We start from the raw sequence: 27,844 nt of genomic DNA, 5'->3' as shown, positions 1-27,844 counted from the left end.
TATAATCCGACTACCACCAAAAATAATATGCCTCTTTCTCTCTGGGACCCCCATAAGCAACCAAACTTTCGTGTCCATCCGATCAAAATTACGACCTGTAGCTTGATTGCAAAAAATGGAAGAATTGGCTGCATTACCGACTATTGTGGTATCTCCCTTGTTTGACCACCTTCGCCAACCGGCTTTACACCAATGTAAAGGTAATATTTTCTTCTGCCATTGACAGGTTTTGCCGTTGGAATACCCCTACTAGAAGCCAATATATTCACAACGAATAAAACTTTGAATTTGTCTCCAAATGAGTTTTTCCCCATTCCGACCCCTAAATATTATCCGACTATCACCAAAATCAATAGGCTTCTTCCTCTGTGGGACCCCCATTAACCCCTAAAATTTCGTGACGATCCGATCAAAATTGCAACTTGTGGCGTGATTACAAAATAATCGGAAAATGTGATGCATTATCGACTATTGCCATATCTCTACTATTTGACCACCTACGCCAACTTAATTTACATCGCTGGAAAGGTGATATTTTCTACTTTCCTTGTCAGGTTTTGCTTTTGATATACCTCTGAAAGAAACAGAGATATTGGCTTTGAAATAAAACGTTGACCTTTCTCCAAATAAGTGTTTGCCCATTCCGACCCTTGAATATTATCCGACCATCATCAAAATCAATAGGCTTCTTTCTCTTTGGGCCCCCCATTAACCCCCAAAATTTCGTGACGATCCGATCAAAATTGCGACCTGTAGCGTGATTACAAAAAAATCGGAAAATGGGATGCATTATCTACTATTGCCATATCTCTGCTATTTGACCACCTACGACAACCTTTACATCGTTGCAAAGGTGATATTTTCTACTTTCCTGGACAGGTTTTGCTTTTGATATACCTCCTAAAGAAACAGAGATATTGGCTTTGAAATTAAATTTTTGACTTTTTTCCAAATAAGTGTTTGCCCATTCCGACCCCTAAATATTATCCGACCATCACCAGAATCAATAGGATTCTTCATCTGTGAGACCCCCATTATCCCTCAAATTTTCGTGACGATCCGATCAAAATTGCGACCTGAAGCGGGATTTCCAAAAAAATAGAAAAATGGGATGTATTACCGACTATTGCGATATCTCCGTTATTTGGTTACCTACGCCGACCTATCCCATCATTGTAAAGACGGGATCTTTTACTTTCATAGTCAGGCTTTGCTTTTGGAAAATTTTCAACCAAAGCTGTGATATTCGTCATTATAATTAAAATCACAAAAATTAAAATTTGGGTTTTATTTGCGACTATTGTGATATCTTCGTTGTTTGATCACCTACGAGCACCTACTTTACATCATTAGAAAGGTGATATTTTCTGCTTTCATTGTCAGGTTTTGCTTTTGGTATACCCCATATAGAAGCTGAGATATTCGCTTAAAAAAAACATTGTCTTATTATCCACCTAAGTTTTTTGCTCTTTCCGACCCCTAAATATTATCCGACGATCACCAAAATCAATAGGCTTCTTCCCCTCCGGGACCCCCATCAACATCCAAAATTTAGTGACGATCCGATCAAAATTCCGACCTGTAGCGTGATTACAAGGTTTAGATGGACAGACGGACGGACGGACGGACGGACGGACACACATAGCCATATCGACTCAGCTCGTCGAGACATTCATTTTGGTATATACAAGTATGGGTCTACTACCATTATTTCGATGCGTTACAAACTTTTTGGCCAAAACCAACTTATAATACCCTCCCCACATAGTGGTGTAGGGTATAAAAATCCACGTCTATAGCTCTTATGGAAAAATATTTTAAAAAAAACTCCACGTTTGTAGCTCTCTTGAAAAAATATTTTTAAAAAATCCACTTTTATAGCTCTCTTGAGAAATATTAAAAAAAATCCACGCTCTCTTGAAAAATATTTTAAAATATACCTCGTTTATAGCTCTCATGAAAAAATATTTTTAAAAAATCCAGGTTTAAATGAAAAAAACAAATATTTTTTTTTTAAACTCCACATTTAAATAAAAGAGAAATAAAAAGCCCCAAAAAAATTATTCAATAGCGTGTTCTCAAATATGCAATTAAAAAAAATATTTTCTTTTTATTAAGTTTTAACCATTTCGAAAATTTGCCTTACTTTGCAATTTTGCACTACCAATCTCAACACCCTTTTCCAATAAATTTATTATTTTGTTTATACAAATATTTCAATTGTTGTTATCTCAAGAAAAAAGATCCCAAATACTCTTCAAAACAATCATCGACAAGACTGGTGCCATGGAATCTCATGAATTATCATCTATAAATTCCAATGAAAATGCTTTTGCCGGCATTTCCATGTTTTTTGTTTATTTCTTTGTTTCTCTTCCAATGAAATCTATCTGCCACAAAGAGAAGATATTCACTTCTAGTAGTGACGACGATGACTTCTCGCCACTTTCATGTAATGGCAAATTAACACGTGATAGCCTCCGTTAGCCATGAGATGTAATAGTGGAGTAAGGGGGAGTTCGCGATCTTCAAATAAAAATGCTTGATAAACAAGTTTCAAGGCGAAAAAAGTAAAAGTCTTTGCCAGAGAAAGAAGAAGCAGAAGAAGCGGCAAAATGTGCAACGACATTTTTCCAGCTGAAGCATAAGAAAGTGAGGTTATTGGCTGAGATGTTTATTTCACAAATTATAGTGCCGGCTAAACACTTAATTTGTTATTCGGCACAATGAACATAAAAAGGGGTGGGTCAGCGGAATTGTGGTAGTAATTTAAAAAATTAAAAAAATAATAAAAATTTGCCATTTTGGCCATTGAACTTGATTTAGTTTGAGAGTGACATAACAATGTTATCCACAGAGTTGAAATAACCCAGCAAAAATCCTTATTACAAACCTCCTTTCCCACCCATTATTTTAACAAGGGCATGTCGCGCGAGATATCTGACTACTTATTTCAGTGGTTACAAAATAACCAGATATTTCGCGAGACATGCCCTTGTTAAAATAATGGGTAGGAAAGGAGGTTTGTAATAAGGATTTTTGCTGGGAACATACAAAAGAAGTAAACAAGAATCAATTGGCCCGCTAGAAAAGTACCCTCATCCTTAGTTATTTGTATAATGGGGATAAAGTTTCTATGTTATTATATGGACAACATTTCTATGTCATTTGGATAACGTGGATAACAATTCCAAATTATTTGGAAAACATTTGCAAGTAATTTGGATAATGTGGACAAGATTTCAATGCTTTTTGGGTTATATTTTCAGGTTATTTGGATAACGAGGATAACATTTCCAAGTTATTTGGATAATGTGGATAACATTTCCAAGTTATATGGATAACGTAGATAACATTTCCAAGTTATTTCAAAAAGGTGTATAATATTTCGAAGTTATTTGGATAAGGTGGATAACATGTCTATGTTATTTAGGTATTACGGATAACATTTCCTACTTATTTAGATACCGCGGATAACATATCCAAGTTATTTAGATATCGTGGATAGCTATTCCATGTTATTTGAATAACGTGGATTACATTACCAAGTCATTTGGATAATGTGGAAACATTTCCCAGTCATTTAGATGTCGTGGATAAGATTTCCAAATTATTTGGATAATGGAGATAACATTTCCTACTTTTTCGGATAACGCGGATAACATTTCCAAGTTATTTAGATATAGTGGATAGCTATTCCACGTTATTTGAACAACGTGGATAACATTACCACGTCATTTGGATAATGTGGAAAACATTTCCAAGTCATTTGGATAATGTGGATAACATTTCCAAGTTATTTGGATAACGTGAACAACATTACCAAGTCATTTGGATAATGTAGATAACATTTCCAAGTCATTTGGATAATGTGGATAACATGTCCAAGTCATTTGGATAACATGGATAATCTTTTCAAGTTATTTGGATAACATGAATAACATTTCCAAGTTATTTGGATAACGTGGATAACATTTCCATGCTATTTGGATAACGTGGATAACATAACTTTGGACAACGTGGATAATCTTTTCAAGTTATGTGGATAACTTGGATAACATTTCCAAGTTATTTGGATAACGTGGATAACATTTCCATGTTATTTGGATAACGTGGATAACATTTCCAAGTTATTTGGATAACGTGGATAACATTTCCAAGTTATTTGGATAATGTGGACAACATTACCAAGTCATTTGGATAATGTATATAAAATTTCCAAGTCACTTGGATAACGTGGATAACCTTTTCAAGTTATTTGGATAACGTGGATAATCTTTTCAAGTTATTTGGATAACATGGATAACATTTCCATGTTATTCGGATAACGTGGATAACATTTCCAAGTCATTTGGATAATGTGGATAAAATTTCCAAGTCATTTGGAAAATGTAGATAAAATTTCCAAGTCATTTGAATAACGTGGAATGTTATCCAAGTCATTTGGATAATGTGGATAACATTTCCAAGTCATTATTTGGATGACGTGGATAACATTTTCAAGTCATTTGGATAATGTGGATAACATTTCCAAGTCATTTGGATAATGTAGATAACATTTCCAATCATTTGTATAATGTAAATAACATTTCCAAGTCATTTGGATAACGTAGATAACATTACAAAGTCATTTGTATAACGTGGATAACATTTCCAAGTCATTTGGATAATCTAGATAACATTTCCAAGTCATTTGGATAATCTAGATAACATTTCCAAGTCATTTTGATAACGTGGATAACATTACCAAGTCATTTGGACAATGTGGATAACATTTCGAAGTCATTTGGATAATGTGGATAATATTTCCAAGTCATTTGGATAACGTGGATAACATTTTCAAGTTATTTGGATAACGTGGATAACATGTTCATGTTATTTTGATAACGTGGATAACATTACCAGGTCACTTGGACAATGTGGATAACATTTCCAAGTAATTTGGATAAGGTGGATAACATTTCCAATTCATTTGGATAACGTAGATAACATTACAAAGTCATTGGTATAACGTGAATAACATTTCCAAGTCAATTGGATAATGTGGATAACATTTCCAAGTCATTTGGATAATCTAGATAACATTTCCAAGTCATTTGGATAATGTGGATAGCACTTCCAAGTCATTTGGATAATGTAGATAACATTTCCAAGTCATTTGTATAAGGTGGATAACATTTCCAAGTTATTTGGATAACGTGGATAACATGTTCATGTTATTTTGATAACGTGGATAACATTACCAAGTCATTTGAATAATGTGGATAACATTTCCAAATCATTTGGATAATGTGGATAACATTTCCAAGTCATTTGTATAACCGGGACAACATTTCCAAGTTATTTGGATAACGTGGATAACATTACCAAACCATTTGGATAACGTGGATAACATTTCCAAGTTATTTGGATAACGTGTATAACATGTTCATGTTATTTTGATAACGTGGATAACATTACCAAGTCATTTGGGTAATGTGGATAACATTTCCAAGTCATTAGGATAACGTGGATAACATTTCCAAGTCATTTGGATAACGTCGATAACATTTCCAAGTTCCTTGGATAACGTGGATAACATGTTCATGTTATTTGGATAACGTGGATAACATGTTCATGTTATTTTGATAACGTGGATAACATTACAAAATCATTTAGATAACATGAATACCTTTTTAAGCAATTTGGATAATGTGGATAACCGTAACAAGTTATCTGGATAACGTGGATAACTTTTCCATGTTAATTGTATAAAGTGGACAACATTTCCAAGATATTAGGATCACGTAAATAATATTCCAAGCGACTTGGATCACATGGACAAGCTTTCCAAGTTATTTGCATAATGTGGATAACATTTCCAAGTTATTTAGATAATGTAGATAACTGTTTAAAGTTATTTGGACAACGTTGTTCAAATATCGTAAATATGTTATCCACGTTCTTCAAATGACATTGGAATGTTATCCGCTATATTCAAATAAAATAGAAACATTATCCACATAACATAAACTATTATTCACTTTACCAAATCATCATATGCACTTTTATCCAAATAGCATAGAAAATGTACCCACTTTATTCATAAAAAAAAACTAAAAACCTATCGATAAACTATATTCGTTGGAATTGATCAAAATCTTAGCAATAGAAAACAAATCTTTACCTCTTAAGCAAATTGAAATTATTTATTTTACCTCGCCTTAAAATATCTAAAATATCTCTCGATCAAATCCTTTCACCACCCACCCACACACATCATTGCTATGGCCACAAGTCTTAAAAAATACCGCTTAAAACTCTACGCCCGGTTTCATAATAATGGCTGCAGCGGCTTATTCCAAACCACTTTAACGATCACAAACGCAAATTTCAAATAAAACAAAGAAAAAAGAGTTAAGAGTCAGTTTTGTCTGTCTGTTTTGTTGTGGTTAAGACGGATGACTGAATGACTCATAGATTTGAGCCGCTCCTCCTCAGAGATCTCTAGTTGGTATGCAATACCACTTGTGGCTAAATGTTGTTTTCAACTTCGTCATGGGTTTGTTGGACGGAATATCAAACAACTCTAAGTGACTGACATGACTGGCTGCTCTTAGAGTCACCATGGGATTTGAAATCTTATTCAGCATTGTGGTGGTGCTGCTGTTTCTTGAAGAGAAGTTTTTGAAGTTTGGATTTATGTTGTGCGGATTTTTTGCATTTACTTTTTTGTTTACTACATTGTTGTTGTCGTTCTTTTTCTTCTTCTTTTTTTATAAATAATTCTTGGTATTTTTGGTATAAAGTTCATTATAATCATCATGGCTAAAACAAAACTTTTAAAGAATACCAAAAAGAAAAAAATATATTTAAGCACAAAATGAAAAGAAAAAAACGTAACGACCACAAAATAACAAAGGTTTGCAATAACCATTTGCTAAACGAGGCCAGTGGCATGAAAATTATCGGCATTTATGGTTATACTTTGGAATATGGATTTCATAATTAACGTAATCGAATGCTAATGACATAGTTTAAGAACGCTGGTTTTGTTTGTGGCTAATTCATATTGCATGGTTTATGGTTTTATGGCGTTTGGATAATGGTGTGATAGCTTTTCTTTGTTATACCCTCAGCACTTATGCTAACGAGGGTATATACACTTTCATACGGGCAAATGTGTCTCATCGAAATAATGGTTTTAGACCCCAAGTATGTTTGAACGAAATGTGTTTCAGACAATTTGGAGTCGATTGAGCAATGTCCGTCCGTCTGTCTGTCTGGCTGGTGAGCACGATAACTCTCGAACGGATGAACCGATTTGGTCCAAAATTTGGCTTTCGCAATATTTTGTCCAAACTTAAGTTTAAGTTTAAGTTCGAAGATGGGTTATATCGGTCCACTCCTTCCGGTACCTCCCCCACAAAAGTTCGAAAATGTTCGGAAAATTTGTGCGCACGATAACTCTTTAAGGAAATAACCGATTTCTTCCATACTATGCACATCGTGAAATTTCCACCAGAGTTAGATGAGGTTCCAATATGGACTCAATTGGTCCATTCCTTCGGGTACCTCCCACACAAAATTTCGGAAAAGTTCAGTTTAGGACCTGTTCACGAATCGCTTTGATTTTTGTTGTAGCAACTTGCATTCACTGATACCCATATAACCGTATAAACTTCATCAGAGGCAAGTCCATACTTCCTGAGAAAATAGCCTGAAAGGTACAAAAACGGCCTATGACACCGTGTGTAGTGGTTGAGCGCAAGATAACTCTCGAACGGATCTGCCGATTAGGTCCACAATTTGTCTTTGTAATATTTTGTGCAAACTTAGTTTAAGTTCGAAGATAAGCCATATCGGTCCGCTCCTTCAGGTACCTCCCTCACAAAAGTTTAAATATGTTCGGAAAAAGTGTGCACACGATAACTCTTGATGGGAGTGACTGATTTGGTCCATACGTTACACATCCTAAAATATCTACCAGATATAGATCAGGTTCGAATATGGACTATATTTGTTCACTCCTTCGGGTATCTCCCACACAAATTTTTGGATAAATTCACTTTAAGACCTGGGGCTCAATTCTGTTTCTATGAAAATGTGAAATGAAAACTTTTATAAAGGAGAAATCTGTCAAATGAAAAAAAATATAAAGGAAATATTTTTCATTTCAAATTTTCATAGAACAAGAATCCAGCCCCTGCTCTCGAATCAATTTGATTTTTGTTGAAGCAACTTGCATTCGCTGCCTCAATTACGGCAGTAAAAGTTTTTTCAGGGGCAAGTCCATACTTCTTGAGAAAACAGAAAAACATTTCTATGTTAATTGTACAACCTGGATAACATTTCTATGGAATTTGGATAAAGCGGATGACATTTCCGAGTTATTTGGAGAACGTGAATAACATTTCCAAGTTATTTGGATAATGTGGATAACATTTCTATGTTACTTATACAATCTGGATAACATTTCTATGTTATTTGGATAAAGCCGATGACATTTCCGAGTTATTTGGAGAACGTGAATAACATTTCCAAGTTATTTGGATAATGTGGATAACATTTCTGTTATTTGGATAACGCGGATAACATTTCCAAGTTATTTTGATAACGTGGATAATATTTCCAGGATATTTGGATAGCATGGATTATTTTTCATGTTATTTGGATAACGAGATAACATATACAATATTTTAGGATAACGCGGATAACATATGCATATTGTTAGAATAAAACGGATTACATTTCAATGTTGTTTGGATAACATGGATAACATATCCATGTTGTTTGGATATCGTGGATAATATTTCCGAGTTGTTTGGATAACGTGAATATAGATTCTATGTTATTTGGATAATGTGGATATAGTTTCTATGTTATTTGGATAACGAGGAAACCGTTTCTATTCTACGTGAATATTATTATTTATTTATTTACAAAATTTAACTTATAACTATGGTAATTACAAGCTAAATATAATATAATATGGCTATGACAGCTAAGGTCTTAAGCCAAATGGAACATTAATAGGGATTATATCAAATTAAATGAAGTATTTTTGTTGTTTTAAGATATTTAATCATATCAAAGACATCTTTATCTTGGTTAAAATTCAGTGTTGATGTCGGTGTAACGTTTCCAAAAATAGAGTTTCTAAGAGTGTTAAAGTTAGGACAGCTGTCCAGCAAATGTTCAATCGTAATACCGTCTGAACCACAAAATGTACATTTTGAAGGGATTGTCTTGTCAATATAATTTTCGTGAGTGATTCTTGTATGGCCGAGTCTAAGACGTACCAATTTGATAACTTCTCTTTTTTCCATATTTCGAAAAACATTCTTGTTCAAATAGTCATTAATTGTGATCATGTTATTATTTATTTTCCTATACCATGAAGACGTGCTTGCTAGGCCGTTTAATACATTGGTGTCCAAATGACTTCTAAAAAGTTTTTTGACGTCTCTGTGATTAAAATTATTTGACGTATGTATTGGAGCACTCAAATTTTCTCTTGCTGATTGGTCCGCTAATTCATTGCCTTTGATGCCACAATGTCCAGGAATCCACAATATTTTTATCAGGGGTGAATAATTTGAAAGGCAAATTCTAATGTATTTCGCATAATAGTCATTGTTATTAATATTTTTTATAGCTTTAATGGATGCAAGTGAATCTGTACATATGATAAATTCCCGTTTTTTCTCTTTAGCATAATTTATAGCTGTGTATATAGCAATAATTTCAGCTGTAAATATTGATGAATATTCGTCTGGTAATAATGAATTGTGAATAGTAGAATTTTCAGTAGTAATACTGTAAGTTACAAGTTCGTTTTTCTTTGATCCGTCCGTATATAGAAATTCATAATTATTGTATTTATTTTTAATTTCTTGAAAAAGCTGAAGAAAATACTCTTTGGGGGTTGATTGTTTATTGTTTGCGCTGAGATCATCTAATTTCTACGTGAATAACATTTCTGTGTTATTTGGATAACATTTCTTTGTTATTTGGATAACATTTCTATGTTATTTGAAGAACGTGGATAATATTTCTATGAAATTTGGATAACGTGAATAAAATTTCTGTTAGTTGGATAACGCGGATAACATTCCCAAGTTATTTGGATAACGTGGATAACATTTCCAGGTTATTTGGATAACTTTGATAATATTTCCAAGTTATTTGGATAACATTTGCAGGATATTTAGATAACGTGGATAAAATTTTCAACTTTTTTGTGGATAAAATTTCCAAGTTTTCGGATAACATTTATATGATATTTGGATAATATAGATAACATTTATATGATATTGGATAACTATCATTTGGATAGTTGATATAAAATTTATATGTATTTCGACTAATGTGGATAACATTTCCAAGTTATTTGGATAATAACGTGGATAATATTTCCAAGTTATTTTAAGAGCGAGTTTAACATTTCTAAAGTATTTGGATAACGTGGATTAAATGTTCAACTTTTTTGGATAACGTGGATAATAATTTCAACTTATTTTAATAACACGGATAAAATTTCCATGCTGTTTGGATAACATGGATAACATTTCTAAGTTATTTGGATAACGCGGATAACATTTCCAAGTTATTTGGATAACGTTGATAACATCTCCAGGATATTTGGATAGTGCGGATTATATTTCCATGTTATTTCGATAACGTGGATAACATTTCTATGTTATTTGGATAACGTGGATAAAATTTCTATGCAATTTGGATAACGTGGATAACATTTCCAAGTTATTTGGATAACGCGGATAAAATTTCCAAGTTGTTTGGATAACGTATTTGGGCGAAGTGAATAATACTTCTATTGTACTTGGATAACGTGGATAACATTTTGATGTTATTTGGATATACCGGATAATATTTTAAAGTTATTTGGATAAACAAACAATATTCACAGGTTATTTGAATAACGTGGATAAAATATCCAAGTAATTTGTCTACATGAAATAAGAAACAGCAAGAATTCCATTGGAAAAAGTCAGTATCTCCGGCCTTACGAGAGGTAGTCAATGATAGTCTAGCGGAACAAAGTAGAATATTGCTAACCCTCTTTGTGAGAATGGTGGCCCTAATTCTCAGTAAAGGTTGATGGTTCTGCAGAGCACAGCTTATCTGAGGAAAGTTTTTACAGATACTGCAGTCGTTGATAAAATGACAAACATTTCTAATCATATGAAACCAACCCCTCTCTAGGATCCGGCTAGGACTGTCGAACTCTGGAAGCCGATGGAATAGTCTCCCGCGAACCGAGTCCACTTCTTTAAATCGCATTGTAATCGGAAAGTTCAAAATAGGACGGCTTTCCACAGATTAATGCACTTCTTAAGAAGTTCGTCAGTAGAGAGTCCTCGTCCCTCACAATTAGAGAAAGCAACCTGTTACGATTTAATATCAACGATATGACTTTTTTACAACCTCATATCCCTGTATCATAGCGTGAAGAGTTTCTACGTAAAATTACATAAAGTCTTAATTATAAAGTGATTCGATAACAAAAATTTCTGCAAAAAAGCGTTTAAAGTTTTTGTTTTTCAGAACTTTTAACCATTTTTTGAAGTCACTATAAGCAGATATTTAACTGAAAACAAGGTGTAGGGGCACACGACATAACCGAAATGACATAACCGTTTGTTTCTCACTATTTTATCGTCGTATTATTACATATATATCATTTTATATTCTATATATAACACTATTTCATATATCATAAAAATTAAAAGTGGTTTGTGGGACGTTTTCCAATATTTATGTGAAATAAAAGTTTTTTAGTCATTAATAGGCAAAAGGTCATTCATTCGTGCAACAGGAAATATGAGATTTTTTTTCATTTCATAGTATTTTTTGAAAAAAAAAATTAAAGTGGTTTGTGCGGAACCTTTCTTTAGAATAAAATGGAATAAATGTTATTTTAGGCATTAGTAGGCAAAAGTTCATTCATTCTCACTACAGAAAATCATTTTTGGGAAAAAATGTCAAAAAGTCATAACCCTACTCCTCATATATAAGTAAGTAATATAATCCAAAAACTAATCAAGATTTGAAACTAAAATCCAAATAAATTTTTTAGATAACATTAAAAATCTGTATTTTTATAGAAAGTGATTTTTTTTAATTGTTTTTTTTTTTTTTTTTTTTTGTTGCAATTCCACAATTTCAAAAAAATACATACATACATATTTCACAATTTCCGATTCTAAGAAATTCAAAGGAAATCGCCACAGACAATTGTATTGCCAACAAATCAAAAAATTGCTATCAAAAGATGAAATTAAAGAGAAAAAATGATAACAAATGGTAATGGGGGGAATTACGACACACAATTCAAAAGCGTTTTAATTGAATTTTGTCCGCACAATTACAACAACAACAACGACAAACCGACAATAATCACAAGAGACTTAATAAATTAGGCTGCTGAGTTAGGAGGGGTTCGAGTATCTTGCAGTGTGGACGAGCGGTTTTGTTGAGTTGTTACTTTTTTTGTGGAGGGGCAGCAGCCAGCCGCTGAATAACACTTGAACGAACATTGATTGAATGTAATTGAATTAACAAAAGAAATCTTAACATGGTGTCTCTTTTTGTTGTTGTTGTAAAATGTGAAAAGCCTCATTTGGGAGTAGTAGTTCAATTATGCATAGATGGACATTATGGGTCGCCGCCAGACAGTAGAGGCAACTAACAACCATTTGACGGGAAACATTTAAAAGATAACACCGAGAGGGGGCGTATGGAGAGATAAAAATTGTCATAAGCTTTGCTGCACCTCCACCCTTCCATGGAAACGTCATTTGCATGTGAAAGTTTTTTAGGAGGAGATTTCAAAATTGTTTGTTTGTTACAGCATCTGGGCAGCATTTTCTCAAAAACAAAATAACTGAAAATAATCCCCAAGATTTTGATGTAATTTTCAAATTCAGTTTTTGTTGTTGTTGTTGTTGTCATTTGTCAATTTTGTTATCAATTTAGTGTTGTAAAGCTATGAGAAAGTCAATGAAGTCGAGTGCCACTTTTCCCAACATGAGCATTTCAATTGACCATTAGTCCATTAACTGATCCCATCAGCAGGGGGTGGCTGATTGCCGTTTGACTTCCTTGTCGTTGATGCGGAAAGTCAATTAAGAATTTTTTGCTATTATTATCTCAGTGGAAAATTACTTTAAATTTCCTTTGAAAAGGGTCTTATACAGCACCCTTAAATTTGGAAAGGATATTATACGGCACCCTTCCTTTAGAAAGAGCCAAAGAGCCTTACACAGCATCTTTCCTTTGAAAAAAATCTTACACAGCATCCGTTTCTTTGGTCTTATACAGCTCCCTTTCCTTTGGAAAGTGTCTTATACAGATCCCTTTCCTTTGGAAAGAGTCTTATACAGATCCCTTTCCTTTGGAAAGAGTCTTATACATCACCCTTTCTGTTGGAAAGAGTCTTATACAGCACCCTTTCCTTTAGAAAGGGTCTTATACAGCACCATTTCCTTTGGAAAGGGTCTTATACTGCAACCTTTCCTTTGGAAAGTGTCTTATACAGCACCGTTTTCTTTGGAAAGGGTCTTATACAGAACCATTTCCTTTGGAAAGGGTCTTATACAGCACCCTTTCCTTTGGAAAGAGTCTTATACATCACCCTTTCTATTGGAAAGAGTCTTATACATCACCCTTTCTATTGGAAAGAGTCTTATACAGCACCCTTTTCTTTAGAAAGGGTCTTATACCGCACCCTTTCCTTTGGAAAGGGTCTTATACAGCACCGTTTCCTTTGGAAAGGGTCTTATACAGATCCCTTTCCTTTGGAAAGAGTCTTATACAGATCCCTTTCCTTTGGAAAGATTCTTATACATCACCCTTTCTGTTGGAAAGAGTCTTATACAGCACCCTTTCCTTTAGAAAGGGTCTTATACAGCACCATTTCCTTTGGAAAGGGTCTTATACTGCAACCTTTCCTTTGGAAAGTGTCTTATACAGCACCGTTTTCTTTGGAAAGGGTCTTATACAGCACCATTTCCTTTGGAAAGGGTCTTATACTGCAACCTTTCCTTTGGAAAGTGTCTTATACAGCACCGTTTTCTTTGGAAAGGGTCTTATAAAGCACCATTTCCTTTGGAAAGGGTCTTATACAGCACCCTTTCCTTTGGAAAGAGTCTTATACATCACCCTTTCTATTGGAAAGAGTCTTATACATCACCCTTTCTATTGGAAAGAGTCTTATACAGCACCCTTTTCTTTAGAAAGGGTCTTATACCGCACCCTTTCCTTTGGAAAGGGTCTTATACAGCACCGTTTCCTTTGGAAAGGGTCTTATACAGATCCCTTTCTTTTGGAAAGAGTCTTATACAGATCCCTTTCCTTTGGAAAGAGTCTTATACATCACCCTTTCTGTTGGAAAGAGTCTTATACAGCACCCTTTCCTTTAGAAAGGGTCTTATACAGCACCATTTCCTTTGGAAAGGGTCTTATACTGCAACCTTTCCTTTGGAAAGTGTCTTATACTGCAACCTCTCCTTTGGAAAGGCTCTTATACTGCAACCTTTCCTTTGAACGGGTTTTATATAGCATTCTTTCCTTTAAAAAGAATCTTATACAGCACCCTCTCCTTTGGAACGGGCTTTATATAGCACCCTTTGGAAAGAATCTTATACAGCACCATTTCCTTTGGAACGGGTCTAATACAGCACCTTTTCCTTTGGAAAGGGTATTATACAGCACCCTCTCCTTTTGAAAGGGTCTTATACTGCAGCCCTTCTTTTTAAAAGGGTCTTATACAGCATTATTTCCTTTGGAAGGCGTCTTATACAGCACCCTGTCCTTTGGAAATGGTCTTGTGCTGCACCTTTCGTTTAGAAAGGGTCTCATACTGCACCCTTTCCTTTGGAATGGGTCTTAGGCATTTCCTTTGGAAAGAATCTTATACAGCACCATTTCCTTTGGAACGGGTCTAATACAGCACCGTTTCCTTTGGAAAGGGTCGTATACAGCATTATTTCCTTTGGAAAGGGTCTTATACAGCATTATTTCCTTTGGAAAGGGTTTTATACAGCACACGTCTAATCCAGCACTCTTTGCATAAGGTCTTAGGAAGCACCCCTACCTTTGAAAGCCTCTAATGCAGCACCCTTTCCTTTGGAAAGCCTCTTATGCAGCACCCTTTCCTTTGGAAAGCTTCTAATGCAGCATCCTTTCCTTTGGAAAGCTTCTAATGCAGCACCATTTTCGTTGGAAAGCCTCTAATGCAGCACCCTTTCCTTTGGAAAGCGTATAATACAGCACCCTTTTTGTGGAAAGCGTCTTATGCAGCACCCTTTCTTTGGAAAGGGTCTATACAGCAGCCTTTCCTTTGGAAAGGGTATTATACAGCACCCTTTCTATTGGAAAGGATAAGAATTTTTTGAAGCACCCTCTCCCTTTGAAAAGTTCATATGAAACACCCCTTCCATGCAATACAAGTCACGAAGCCACACAACCCCAACCCAACCTTTAAACATGCTTCCCTTAATTCCATCCATAATCCTTCTTAACTTCATTTTGCCCACCACAAATGCTTGTAAACGAATCCATTTACTAAGCCATAAATTGTCAAAAGTCATAACCTTTTTGATCGGGCTACGATTCGATTGAACTTAATTGGAACGAATATGCCATGTTAGGAAAGTAAATCTGCAATAATGCCGCCACACTACAAGAGCTGTAAGCAAAGAATATTGTTCACAAAACCACAAATCACAGAGAACAACAGCAGAAAACAAACATAATAAAGAGAGATAGATAACCCAAAGGCATGGCAAATTAAAACAAAGCCAAGCTGGTAACCTGGCCTGAACACTAACCTCAATATAAGTGAGGCGTGTGTTGTAACAACATTGCTAAGACACCATTGAGTCGTAGTCTGCCAGACAACGGGGTAATAACAAAAATGGTAAAAAACCAGTAACAAACTTAACTGCCAAAGGCAACAACAAATGTTTGTTACAAAAACTGTTGAAAAAAGAGTCAAGAAGGAAATAGCTTGGAGCAGAACAGCAATAACAACACAACAAAATATGAAATAAAAGAACGTATAGGTCAGGTATGTGGGCATTGTTACAACCATTGACCACAGTAATGGGGCAAAGGAAAAGTTACAAACTAAAGTAAAACCAGTAAAAAAGAATCAGTACTAGGAGACCACAAAAACTAACTGCGGTAAAAACTTGGAATATACCGTACTTTTGAGCAAGAAGTGTAAAAAGAAGTGATCCTAAATATTGGGAAATTGCAGGGCCCATATTTCAGAAAGTTTTGGACTGCTTAGAAAATAATTATATAGATGTCACAAATTCTGCGCCCTATAAAAATATTAACACAATCCGAGAACGGGCCTTAAACTGCATTAAAACCCAATGTGTTGATTTTGTTTGTGGATAAGGTACCTAACCCTGCAAGACAATAGCAAAAATACAAACCTTTTTCAAAAATACATTTATAAATTTTTAAATATGTATAGAGAAAATTATGAATGTATTGGTGAAAATGGTTTGTAACTTTGCTATTGTCTTGCCAATACTGTCCGTGTGTAAACGCCTAGTAAAGGAATGAACCGACATAGTCCAAGTTGTAGCTTAATCAAAGTTCAGAAGAAATGTATTTCAACATCTATCGGGCCTACCAGTCATTTTAATAAGGTAGGTTAGGCCCAGCGGTCAATTGTGTTCGTGAAAAGAGAGAGACGGAAAGGGGGCGCTTAAAGCAGAATCAAAAGACGAGAAAAGATGGGGAAAATTAGTTGAATGTGAAGAAGGTCTAAAATGAATCATAGCCAGTATCTCAACAAGGTCGTAACATCATTGTCGTGAGCACCAAACAGTCTGTGCCTTTTGTTCATCAGACTTGGACACCGGCAGAGAAGATGCTCGATCGCTTCAGTCTTTTCCCCGTCTTTACAAGCCTGCTGTACTCAATATTGTGTCATTACACTTGCTTATCATAGATCTTATACGGCAGTAACCAGTAGTGACCCCCACAACAATTCTTATGTGAGATTTGCGATGTAAGAGTAAGGACGCTGTTCTGCGTGCGGAGATTGCCGGACAGGTTGACTTCGATACTTTACAACCAGTTTGACATACCAGATCCTTGCGGTTTCCTCAAAATAGAACTTGTTCAGTTTGTCGGGAAAGAAGCAGTTCTATGGCTCGACACAATGTTCAAACTGTTGGTAAGACTGATACTGAGTAAGACTTGCTAGATTATATTTCCCTCAATATTGAAGTCCCCCGATACCCAACAAAAATGAACAATCCTACCACAAGTTTTTTAGATAGATCTATCCATATATACCGTGCCCAATATATCTGCAAAACCTGTTATTCCCTCTAAAAACTCTAAAGCTTTCAACACAGCAAAAACGTATGCATTAAGAATACTGCAGTTACCGCAAAGTGTGTGTGAGGATGTGATGATCAGTTCTTCACAGTACACGGGATCTGGGGCCTAATTCTTGCATACCTGATCGAGTCATTTCGATCGATGTTATCAGTATTTGGATTACGGCATCCATTATCGAATACACTTTCGAGTGGAATCTTGCAAGTTTTGCCCGCCACACATTTGTTGTCGAAATGATTATTTTTGTGGCATAAAACGAACTTTAATAGAACATTTTGAAATAAAGTTAATCAAAATCACATACTAATGACTTTTTCCAATAAAATGAGTAAAAAATAGATAAAAAGAGGCTGTTTCTTAAAAATTAAAAATATATTATCCAATGCCAGAATGCGATTTTTATATTTTTACATAGTGGAATTTATTTCGGGTCCTATTACTTTTGATTTTTCACGATTTTCTATTATTTTATACAATTTTCACGTTTTTATTTCATTTTACAAGAAACTTGCCGCACAACAACTTGTTTGTTTGTAATATTTTGTGTTTACCATTGGTCTGTTCCTTTACTTTTGAAAGTGGTAAAAACGGCAAAAGTGGTAAAAGTTGTAAACTGCTTCCATATGAATTGAATGCTGTCTGAAGTAAAGGAACGCTTTTCGAGTAAAAAGTGGTAAAAGTTTAAGATTCTTGCACGTAAAGGAACCGGGCTCATATGTTTTCGCCGTTCGATAAACGTATGTATCGATAACTTTTTTAAATAACTTCGATCGTATATGGGAATCCAAAAATTTCGAACGTTCGTAATTTTTCTTCGAACAAAAACTTGCCCGATAACGCATGCGAGAATTAGGCCCTTATTCTTATCCAGAATGATAGCTGCTATATCAAATCAGTTTAACCCCCTCTGTAACTTCCCCAAAATGGATACCTATTCTTTTCAGAACGTTTGGATCCCCAAGCTGCGAAGATCGCTACATATATAGCTATTTGAGACTCAAAATACGGCTGGATGTATCATACAACTTTCTATTCAGTACAGCATTTAAGGACCCTGAGGAGTGCTGTTTACCATGAGAACTGATGGATTTCGATTCACAGTAGATACCTTGGATAGGTTCGATTTATTGCTCAGATCATGCCACCAAGACAAGACGCGCATGTGACATGTGGTCTGAGGCCCCAGATTTTGTTTTACGTTATCCACAATATGTGGATAATGTTTCTATGTTATCCACTTAATGTGGATGACGTTTTTATGTTATTCATATAGCGTGGATACATAATATCCTCGTTGTAAGGATATGGATAACGTGCATAATGTTTTTACGTTTTCCGCATAACGTGGATAATGTTTATACGTTGTCCATACAACGTGGATAATGTTTTTACGTTATCCCCTTAACGTGGATAATGTTTTTACGTTATCCCCTTAACGTGGATAATGTTTCTACGTTATCCATACAACGAGGATAATTTTTTACGTTATCCACATAACGTGGATAATGTTCTTACGTTATGCATATAACAAAGACAATTTTATATAACGCTGATAATGTTTCTACATTATGCACATAACGTGGATAATGTTTTTAAGTTATCGACATAACGTGGATACCGTTTTTACCTTATCCATATAACGTGGATAATGTTTTACGTTATATACAGTGGCGGACATATAATTAAGAACGACAGCGTACTAAAAAGTATTTGACTTGCTACGTTCCAAATATTTGAATATTTATATGGAATAAAATTTGTAAGTAAAGTACACGGAAAGCACTATAAAATAAAGCCAAAATATGTTTCAATTCCCTATCGTTTATACGAAAGAAACCACGATTTATTAAAATAGTTATAAACCAACCTGGTCACATAATTAAGAACGATATAAGTAAAGGTTACTTAAAGGTAATTTTTATACACAATACGTGAATATATTGTTATGTATTTTAGAAATCGGTTACTTTGATCCATTTTTGGTATCAAATGTACTTCAACGGTACATATTATTGAGTTTAAATTTGATAATTAGGGCATACATAACGTTTTCCAAAATTAGCCTATAATTTGACGAATTTATTTTATTTTTGTGATGTAAAGCTACAGCTTTGGCTTCCTCTCATTCCCTCGATGACGTTCTGAACGATACCCTGCGATTGTCGTTCCATAATCGGATCTTATTTAGCCTTAAATGCGTTTTTAACCCACTTCTTTGAGTCCTTTACGAGGGAATTGTCTGGCAAATAGTTTCGTATGAGCCACTTCCACCTTATAAATCAATAGGATTGTTGTCTGCAGATAATAGACAGGAAATAAAAAAATAATTTCGTTTTTGTACAAAAATTGGCCTAACGGTACACTGAACAAAAATGAAAGGCTTAATATTTTGAAAGCCTTCATTGCACATTATCTTTGTGGGTGGGATAGGCATAATTATGTAAGACTTTTTAATCAACGAAACTCATATTATTATCAAAACCAGTCGAATCAATAATTTTATGGGTGAAAATAAAATTTTTATATAAACTAATGTCTGATGTACAGGCACAATATTGTGGTGGAATTCGAGCATTCAAAACATTATGTTTATAAATGTTATATTCTGTGTGGAATTCTTCCAATTTTTGTATAGGCGTTATATTATTGTTTCATTTCCTGTCTACTACCTGCAGACAACAATCCTACCGATTTATAAGGTGGAAATGGCTCATACGAAACTATTTTCCATACAATTCCCTCGTAAAGGACTCAAAGAAGTGGGGTAAAACCCAATTTAAGGGTAAATAAGCGCCGATTATGGATCAACAATCACTGGGTATCGTTCGGAACGTAATCGAGAGAATGAGAGGAAGCCAAAACTGTGGCTTTACATCCCAAAAATAAAATAAATTCGTCAAATTATTGGCAAATTTTGGAAAACGTTATGTATGCCCTAATTATAAAATTTAGACTCAATAATATATACCATTGAAGGACATTTGATACCAAAAATGGATCAAAGTAACCGGTTTCTAAAATACATAATAATATATTCACATATCTATATATATAAAAATGGTGTAAAAAATGTATAGTAATTCATAAAATGAGAACGGCTAGGCCGATTTCTGTAAAATTTTTTGTCAGTTATTCGCATTTTCGAGGAGAAGGTCTTTACGGAAGAAAATTTTGGAAAATCCCTCTGGAAAAGTCGGGAAATTGGAAAAATCGAAAATTGAGTTTTTGTATGAAATTTTATTCCTTAATAGCGAGACGAAGTTCGCCGGGTCCGCTAGTTGTGTATAAAAATTACCTTTAAGTAACCTTTACTTATATCGTTCTTAATTATGTGGCCAGGTTGATTTATAACTATTTTAATAAATCGTGGTTTCTTTCGTATAAACGATAGGGAATTGAAACATGTTTTGGCTTTATTTTATAGTGCTTTCCGTGTACTTTATTTACAACTTTTATTCCATATAAATATTTAAATATTTGGAACGTAGCAAGTCAAATACTTTCTAATGCGCTGTCGTTCTTAATTATATGGCCGCCACTGTACATAACATGGATTATGTTTTGTAGGTTATCCGTATTACGTGGATAATTTTTTAGGTGATCCGAATTAAGTGGATAATGTTTTTACGTAATCCACTTAAAGCGGATAATGTTTCTATGTTATCCACTTAAAGCGGATAATGTTTCTATGTTATCCACATAATGTGTATAACGTTTTTATGTTATTCATATAGCTTGGATAATGGTTCTAATATATTATCCATGTTATCCATATCCTTATAACGTGGATAATATATTTTTACTTTATCCAAATAACGTGGATAATATTTTTACGTCATCTATATAACGTGGATTATGTTTCTACGTTATCCATATAACGTGGATTATATTTTTATGTTATCCGTATAACGTGGACAACGTTTCTATGTGATCCACAAAATATGAATAAAGTTTGAACGTTATCCACATAAAGTGGATAATATTTCTAACTTATGCATATAACGTGGATAATGTTTCTACGTTATCCACATAACGTGGATAATCTCTCTACATAAACAAGGATAATGTTTTTATCCGTAAAAAGTGGATAATTTGTCTACATTATCCAAATAACGTGGATAATATTTCTATGTTATCCATACAAAGTGAACAATGTTTTTAAGATATCCACATAACTTGGATAATGTATCTACGTTATCCACATAACACGGATAATGTTTCTGCGTTATCCATATAAAGTGGATAAAGTATTTACATTATCCACATAACGTAAAGTTTTTAGGTTATCCGTATAATGTGGATATGTTTCTTTGTGATCCACAAAATATGCTTTTAGGTTATCCGTATAAAGTGGATAATTTTTCTACATTATCCAAATAACGTGGATAATGTTATTGCGTTATCCACTTAACATGGATAATGTTTCTACGTTATCCATGTAATGTGGATAATGTATTTACATTATCCACATAACGTGGATGTTTCTACGTTATCCACAAAATACGGATAATGTTTTTAGGTTATCCGTATAAAGTGGATAATTTTTCTACATTATCCAAATAACGTGAATAATGTTTTTACGTTATCCACATAACGTGGATAATGTATTTACGTTATCCACTTAACATGGATAATGTTTCTACGTTATCCATATAACGCGGATAATGTTTCTACGTTATCCATATAACATGGATAATGTGTTTATGTTATCCACATAATGTTGATAATGTTTCCACATACCGTGGATAATGTTTTCACGATATATATTACGTCGATAATGTTTCTACGTTATCCACATAACGTGGATAATGTTTTCAACTTATCCACATAACGTGGATATTGTTTTACGTTATCTATATAACGTGGATAATGTTTCTAGTTTTCCATATAACATGGATAACGTTTTTACATTATCCACATAAAGTGGATAAGATTTTTAAGTTATCCACATAACGTGCTTAACTTTTTTGCGTTACTTAAATATAGTAGATAATGTATTTAAGATAACGTTGATAATGTTCCTACGTTACCAAAATAACGTGGCTAATGTTTCTACTTTATCCACATAACGTGGATAATGTTTTAAGTTATCCACATAAAGTGGATAAGGTTTTTAAGTTATCCACATAACGTTGATAATGTTCCTACGTTACCAAAATAACGTTGCTAATGTTTCCACTTTATCCACATAACGTGGATAATGTTTTAAGTTATCCATATAGCGTGGATAATGTTTTTAAGTTATCGACATAACGTGGATAACGTGGATAATGTTTTTAAGTTATCGACATAACGTGGATAACGTGGATAATGTTTTACGTTATATACAAAACTTTGATTATGTTTTGTAAGTTATCCGTATTACGTGGATAATATTTGTAGGTCATTCATATAACGTGGATAATGTTTCTGTGTTATCCACATAACGTGAATAATGTTTTTACGTTATCCCCATAAAGTGAATAATATTTTTACGTTATCCATATAACGTGGATAATGTTTCTACATTATCCACACAACGTGGATAAGATTTTTAAGTTATAATGAGGTTAATTTTGTTACGTTTCTTAAATATCGTAGATAATTTTCCTAAGATATCCACGATTTTTGTCGGTAACTCAAAAGAGGTGTTACAGAATTCCACTACTGGCAGCAAAAATGGATTATTCTCGCTAGATCCAGCAAAATTGGGTCTTCGAAAGCGAGCCAAATCCCACAAAAGTTGTTCATGGAAGAAAACCTTCGAAGCAAATGGTCGTCGTGTGCCAACTATACGGTTTAAGAAATGTTAATTCTGAGACGGTTAATTCTGACAATTTGTTTGCCTGAAGTCTCCTGAGGAATTCGAAAAACGAACAAGAGAAGACGAATCGTTCTGCATCATGACAATGCAAGCTCTCACACATCGATTCAAACGAGCGTCGGACAAAACGTTGAAATGATGGTTCCCAGCCCTGACTGGGGATCTGATGACTTCATTTGATTGCAGCACATGAAGAAAAAATGGTGTGGTCAACGATTTTCATCGCCAGAAGATCCTGTAAAAGCGTTCAAAAAATATTTTGGAGGTGTCTCAATCAAGCCACTGAAAACAACGCAACACAGGGACGCATGTCAAACTGTCCTGAGTACGCATAGGCTAAAAACTGTAACCCTGCGTTTACAAATGCCAGTATTGGCAAGACAATAGCAAAAATTCAAACCTTTTTCACAAATACATTTATAAATTGTTAAATATGTATAGAGAAAAGTATGAATGTATTGGTGAAAATCGTTTGTAACTTTGCTATTGTCTTGCCAATACTGTCTGTGTGAAAACGCCTAGTTAAACTTTCCAAAAAAAACTTAAATGACGCCTGGCAACACTGTGTGTTGCCTAGGCCAGAAGGTTTTCTAGTGCCCCTCGTATACATAACATGGATTATGTTTGTTAATGTTCATGTATGTAGATAATATTTCTACGCTATCCACATAACGTGAATAGTTTTTTCGTGTTACTTAAATAACGTGCACAATGTTCCTAAGTTATCCAAATAACATGTACAATGTTTTTACTTCATTAAAATACCGGAGATAATATTTCGAAGTTATCTAAGCAACGTGGATAATGTTTCTACATTATCCAAGCAACGTGGATAATGTTTCTACGTTATCCAAACAACGGTGATAATGTTTCTACATCTTCCAAGTAATGTGGATAATATTTACGTTATCCATAATGTATCTATGTTATGCAAATGATGTGGTTATCTAAATACGTTATCCAAATATCCGGATAATGTTTCCAAGTAAAGTGGATAATAAATTATTAACTTTATGTGAATATATCGCCAATAATGTATCTACATTGTTTATCCGCTGGCTTTTAATCATGAAACGCCCCCAATTTGTCAAAACGGATTTATCAACATGCCATAACCAAAGATTTATCTCCGTTTTCACATCCACATATCACTCACTGCTTGAGTGGCTGACTGACAAGTAGTGGCTATTTGGAAAACAAAAACAGTATCGTAATTTTCAAAATCTGTCGGCTTTTGCCCGTTTTTTTATAAAATAGTATCGCAAAAGCATTGCAATTTAATATTAGCACCAAAATGTAACTAAGCCACTCACTGGCGATGGTGACACAATCTTCTTTTGCTAGAGTGATAAATTGAGATCACAATACGCCGCCAAAATTTTGAAAGAGGAAAAGAAGAAGCAGAAGACTAAAAACAATTTTGTAATCGATGTTGAGTTGAGGTATTAATTTCAAAGCATTTATTGGCCATGACTGTACGGTTTTAGTTTCTGTTTTTGTGTGTTTTTTTTTTCTTTCTCAACTTCTAAGTACGTTTTACAACAATAAAGAAAACTGGTTATTTACAACTTATGTAGTTGTTGTTCTTTTTTATGTTTTTGTTGTTGATTACAAGCTGTGTATGATGTTTTTGGAGGAGCCCAAAGACATCCAGATTCTTTGGCCGAACAAAACAAACGGAAATGTGTTTACACTGAGTGACTGACTGGCAGGCAGACAAACGGACATTAAGTAATTGTCAAAACGCCACCATGATAGACAAGTGAGGTGGGCCAGAAGAGGAAAATAAAGGGGAAGACGCTTACAATGACTGATTTAAAATTATGCAAAACTGATTATAACATTCAACAAGTATCTAAAGGTTCGACTATACACCCCATCGTTCACCTCCTTGGCCTTAGAATTGGACATTCCATTGTGTTGTTGAATAACACATAGAAACACAAACGCATACACATACTCAAATTAAGAATTTCATTTCCATTATAAAATCTTTGTAGCATTCTATAATCAGTAATCACTCAACAAAAAAGAGTTATGGAACTGAGCCGAACAATGTAAACATACTCATACTTCGTTCACACATCACACGCCAATCGAAAGAAGTTTCAAAAAGCAAATCACGTACAGCCGTTCCTCATACCTGCCCGTAATCGTTAAAAGTGCCGTATTTCATTTGGACAAATCACACGTTTATGACCAAACAGCAAAAACAAAACAATTACCAATGGCAATAACATTTGGAGGGGCAAAAAACAAAGATGGTACATATGTTTGCGAGAGGTTGCATGTGAGGAGTGGAGATCCTTTGGATTTCCTGCTTAACAAATCGTCATATTTTTACTTGGCACATTCGGGTTGATTCGGATACCTGAATGATTATGCCATGTTTAGACGAAACCCGTTTAGAGTCGACTTAGTTCTTTCCGATAACGATAACTCTCAAATCGATCAACTGATTTTGTTCAAACTGTGCACCTCTTAATATTTTGTCAGATCAAACTCGGGTACCTCCCCCACAAAAATTGAAAAAATTTTCTCTAAAATGGTACATAGTAACCGATTTGGAGCAAACTTTTCACGTCGCACCATTTCAGTGAGACATACATAGATCAGGTTTGAATATGGACAACATCTTTCCACTCCTTTGGATACCTTCCTAACACAATTTTAAAAAATTTCGCAAAAGTGCAGATTAAAGACACCAACTAACATGACTGATGAGCACATACGAACACAAACACATATTTGTTGAGGTGACGACCCCAGATCGATGATTCCTACGAGTCAATCCGATGCATAGAACCAGCTGCCGTGGGATTCCGACCTCTAACTACCCCTAGATATTGGATGTAACGTTCGACAGCATGTTTAAATCGTTCGCGCAAGCCACAGTTATTTGCAACAAGATCAGAAGTAGGAACAAGCTTATCAAGTCGCTGAAGGACAGCACTTGGGGTGCTGACAAGGAAACCTTGTTGACCCCTGATCAAACAATAGGCCGGTCTGTGGAGAGTCATGCGGCGCCAATGTCTTATGCAAACGGAAAAATGCAACAGGCAGTCCAAAGGTACAGTGTGAATGCCGTACTAGGACACCATCCCCCATCCATCGCAGCAGAAGAACGTCAGCTACCAAGGCAAACACGAGTGGTTTTAGCCCAGTTAAGATCCGGCCGATGTACCCGCCTTTATTCATATTGTGACCGAATTGATGGCAAGATACCCAACACATTTCCTGCTTGAGGATTGGGAGCACAGGACACGCTGAATTTGTTTAGCTGCCCAGCTAACACCTTTCACCTGTCTTGTTTCTTTATGGACGCAGCAAATCCAGTTTGAAGAATTTTTGAATCTAGATACAGAGGTGGAATCAGAACCCGACAACTGAATATCATATAATGTTACAACAACAAAAACTGATGAGCACACGGTAACCTATGATATGAGTATCCGTTTTGACCAAAACTTTGCGGATCGTACAATTTTTTCCAAATGTGCATTTAGTTAGCACAACACAATCGGGTACCTCCCTTACAAAAGTTCAACAATTTCACGTCGGTCGGTTCTAGGCACCGAACTGACTCAAAGAAATCGTCGGCCAGGGGCCGTCACCTCAAGAATTATGGCATTATGTTCACCATGGGAGCGTCAACATATCCGGGAATGATTCCTCCAAGCTCGTTTGGTCTGTGCCAGGATAGAGCGGACCCCGAGCTATCGATCTTCACCGTTTACAAGATCGGCATCCACCACATGTCAACATCGCTGAGATGTAATGGATGTATGCACTTCCGATGCTGCTCTGGCCTTAGCTGCCTCTGTCACAACTGTGATAGCGGGTTGTTGTAACGTTTTCCTGCTAAATCTGGTTCTGGGTCTATCTCCAGTTCTAAAAATGTGGCTGCTACAATGGGTTGTAGCCACAAAGCTACTGGATTTAGTTTAGAAGACTTGACCGGGCAGTTGAAAGGGTGCCGTGTATCGTGCGGGCCTGTACCGTATGCTGGGTATATGTTTTGCACGGTGTCATCGATCCTTGCTCGATCCTTTGGTTTGGTCCTCAGTCAGCTGCGATAGATGGGGGATGTTCTCCGAGGACCGCATTCACACGATAGGTGCAATATAAACCTGATTGATAGGCTTGTTGATCTAGGGGGTTCTCTCTTGTAACGTTGGACCTCTCACTCTAGATCATGAAAATCCCTGCTGGCATACCTATCCACCACATGGTGAATAGTCATTATCATTATGTTGCTGTACTGGAAGACATGATGAGGCACCCTGTTTCAGATCTCAGGGCGACATTCTGACTGGTATGAATATTTTTCCATCGCTTTGTACTTATATTCGCGGACCACAATGGTGTCGCATAGCTTACCACAGACCGACCTATAGTCTTATATGTGGTCAACAAGGTTTCTTCATCGACATCCCAACTGCTGCCTGCTAAGGACTTGAGGACCTTGTTCCTACATCTCTACTTGTCGCAGATCGCTGTATCATGCGCAGATGACGTCAACATGCTGTCGAATGTGACCCCTAGAAATTTAGTGTAGTTGGTGATCGGAATTCTGCTGCCAACGACCATGTGATTTAACTCAGTACTCACCTCTGCCGTCCATGTAGTGAATGGAGTGGACGTAAATTTAGTGGCGAATATTTGCATATT

General features: G+C 35.2%; 1 protein-coding gene across 3 annotated transcripts in view; it reads right to left on the bottom strand.

Moving 5' to 3' along the window:
• The window catches only part of LOC141403152 (uncharacterized), a 143,422-nt gene that overhangs the window by 98,450 nt on the left and 17,128 nt on the right, over positions 1 to 27,844 (bottom strand). The gene's annotated exons all lie outside the window — the stretch shown is intronic.

The sequence above is a fragment of the Musca autumnalis genome, unplaced genomic scaffold (genome assembly GCF_047663935.1).
Source record: "Musca autumnalis isolate F117 unplaced genomic scaffold, ASM4766393v1 scaffold_1, whole genome shotgun sequence".
Lineage (NCBI taxonomy): Eukaryota > Metazoa > Arthropoda > Insecta > Diptera > Muscidae > Musca > Musca autumnalis.
This window is presented reverse-complemented; position numbering and strand designations above follow the sequence as displayed.